Here is a 2,622-nt window from a genome sequence, read left to right as displayed (position 1 = left end):
TAGTCCAGGTGGCTTCTGGTGTCTGCAGCCACACAGACCCTCACCCCCTTCTAAGCCACTCTCATCCCCGACTCTACGCCAGGGTCTCTGACACTGGGTTCTTCCTGTGAGAAGGCCACGTGCACCGGCCCGTCTTCCCACATGAGTCCTCCACGCCTGCCCCTCCGGACCACCTCACTCCCCTGGGGCACGCGGGCTCCTGCAGACGGTCATGGCGGGAGGTGGGCCGTGCCAGCATGCCCTCCTCCACCCGTCAGATGTATGTTGGGACATAGTCATATTACCTCGTAGCCTCTCAAGGATGTCACTGGCCAGCTGGGCATAATGATGTCCACCCTGTGGATTAGTGTACACAGAACTCTGCCCATGGCAGAAGCCACTCCAGCGCCTCCTGCCCTGAAGACCCCTCTTCTGAGTCCCCTGGGTCCCTGTGCTGGCACTGTCTTCATGTCCCCATGTCCTTCGTATTCTCAGTAAGATTGCCAAATAAAATAGAGGATCCCCGGTTAAATTTGAATTTCAAATAAACCACTAATAATTTTTAGGATAAGTATGTCCCGTGCAGTATTTTAATTTGCTGAACCTGGTAACCCTGATTCAAGAGAGTATACGTTTCATGGGGTTGAACCAAGTCTGATTCATCTGGGCTCTCCGGCCCCCCTCCCCTCCCCAGCCTGGCCTAGTGCCTGGCACACAGAGGCAGTATCCCATAGACACATGGTTCTCAACAGGGCGGGTACTGCCCCCTAGGGGCTGTTTTGGAGGTTGGAGGGGGCATATATGATTGGCACGATTAGGTGGAGGGAGGAGGGGCCGTCCTGGCATCTAGGGGACAGGAGCCAGAGACCTGGCAGGCACACAGAACAGTAGCTCTCAACAGAAAATTGTCCCTTGTCCCACACAGCATTCATCTAAGTGAAAAGCCTTTTATGAGCGTCTGAACCTGAAAACTAACTCCTTATCAGCGTAAAGTGGATTCTGTTCACTATTTTCCAGGAATGCAACTCCTGTATGAATCAAGGGAAAGCTGTCGTTTGTTCTGCTGGGAACCAAGAGGTCTCCATTATGTCGGAAACCATCGCTTCGGTGGTTTTGAGACCTCAGTACCGCACGCCCTCCTCCGTGTACTTTTGTGGCTGGAGATCCCCATTCTTCTGCCTCTTTCTGACATCTCCATTTTGTCCTCAACGCCCAAGCATGCCAGGCATTGAAGATATTTTATTTTATTACCAAAAATATAAAAAAGAACCACTTTCCTTTTGTTTCTCCTCTGCAGTGCACTTAATATATACACTGAATACGCATATATTTAGTTTGAATTATGTGCTGTAATATGTAATGTAATATGAGGCTGCACCATTATCTATGGTTTTCATTTCAGGATAGGAAAAGGACAGTTACAAAAGACTCGTTCTAAAAAGGTCACCCACTGGCTCTGTGTCTCGCCTGTGCTGGTGGTTACACGGCTCCATGCATGGGATAAAATGGCACAGAATTGGACACGCATTGTACCTATGCCAAGGTTCTGGTTTTGATACCGTATTACATAAAATCTAACACTGGGGGGATGGGGGGGCGGCTGCCCAGGAGCACTCTGGTTATCTTTGCAACTTCCTATGCATCTAAAATTAGTTCAAAATAAAAACAAAACAAATTTTTTAAAGGAGAGGGAGCCACCGACTCTGACGTCAGGTTGAGACCCACCTAGGAGGTGAACCTGTGTGGTTATTCCTCCTGCCTGAAGGACACCCTGGGTTCATACTGCAAACTTGCTGCTGGAATAATCAAGGACCCCTGGGTGCCTGAGCGGACGACCTTCTGCCAGGACCTTCTGCCGGCCTCGGAGAAAGTGCAAGAGCTCCCCGCTGGATCTAAGTGGGGAGGCAGGTCTACAGCCATGCCGCCCTGAACGAGCCCAATCCCGTCTGATCTCAGAAGCTAAGCAGGGTCGGGCCTGGTTAGTATTTGGATGAGAGACCACCTAGGAAGACCAGGTGCTGTAGGCATAAAGGATTGTAAGCTGACGAGGTCTTTGCAATCTATGGGGTCAACCAAGGGTTGCCTCACCTAAAAATAAATAAATAAAAAATAAGTGGGAGGTGGGCTTCCTGGTTCCGGCCCTGGGGCCTATCCCTCACACAAAACCGAGATGCTGCGACAGGCAGTAGGGTACCGGCAGGAGCAACCTTAGAAAACCAAAGTGGACTTGGCGGGCTATCCCCTCGGCATTGGCCGAGGCTCCTCCCCCGACCTTCTGCCCCTTCCCAGCCTCCAGCCCGCGGGCCTGGAAACCTGCCACAGGGACCCACCGCACACTCAGCCTTAGCTTATATTGGAAGGTCTTCTCATCAGCCTGAGCCGATGCAATCACTTCACCCTCCAGCTTACAGATTTGGGTCACATCTTCTAGAAAATAAGGAAATGCCTTGAGGATGAACTCATTTTGATTAGGAAGAAAAAAGGGGGTTGGGGCAGATGCGTAAGTATGTACCCCAGAATTCGTGTGGCTCCCCCTCCATCCCCAGCTCTGTGTTAGGCACCGAACACACAAATAATGCACAACTGGCGTGTCTCCCCGCAAGGATTCACAGTCAGGCTGACAGGTAGGCAGGCCCTTCCCAC

General features: G+C 51.2%; 1 pseudogene; it reads left to right on the top strand.

Moving 5' to 3' along the window:
• The first annotated feature begins 1,887 nt into the window (after nucleotides 1–1,887).
• LOC112483806 lies at nucleotides 1,888–2,006 on the top strand (annotated as a pseudogene).
• The last annotated feature ends 616 nt before the right edge of the window (nucleotides 2,007–2,622 follow it).

The sequence above is a fragment of the Pteropus alecto genome, unplaced genomic scaffold, assembly GCF_000325575.1.
Source record: "Pteropus alecto unplaced genomic scaffold, ASM32557v1 scaffold97, whole genome shotgun sequence".
NCBI classification, from domain to species: Eukaryota; Metazoa; Chordata; class Mammalia; order Chiroptera; family Pteropodidae; genus Pteropus; species Pteropus alecto.
This window is presented reverse-complemented; position numbering and strand designations above follow the sequence as displayed.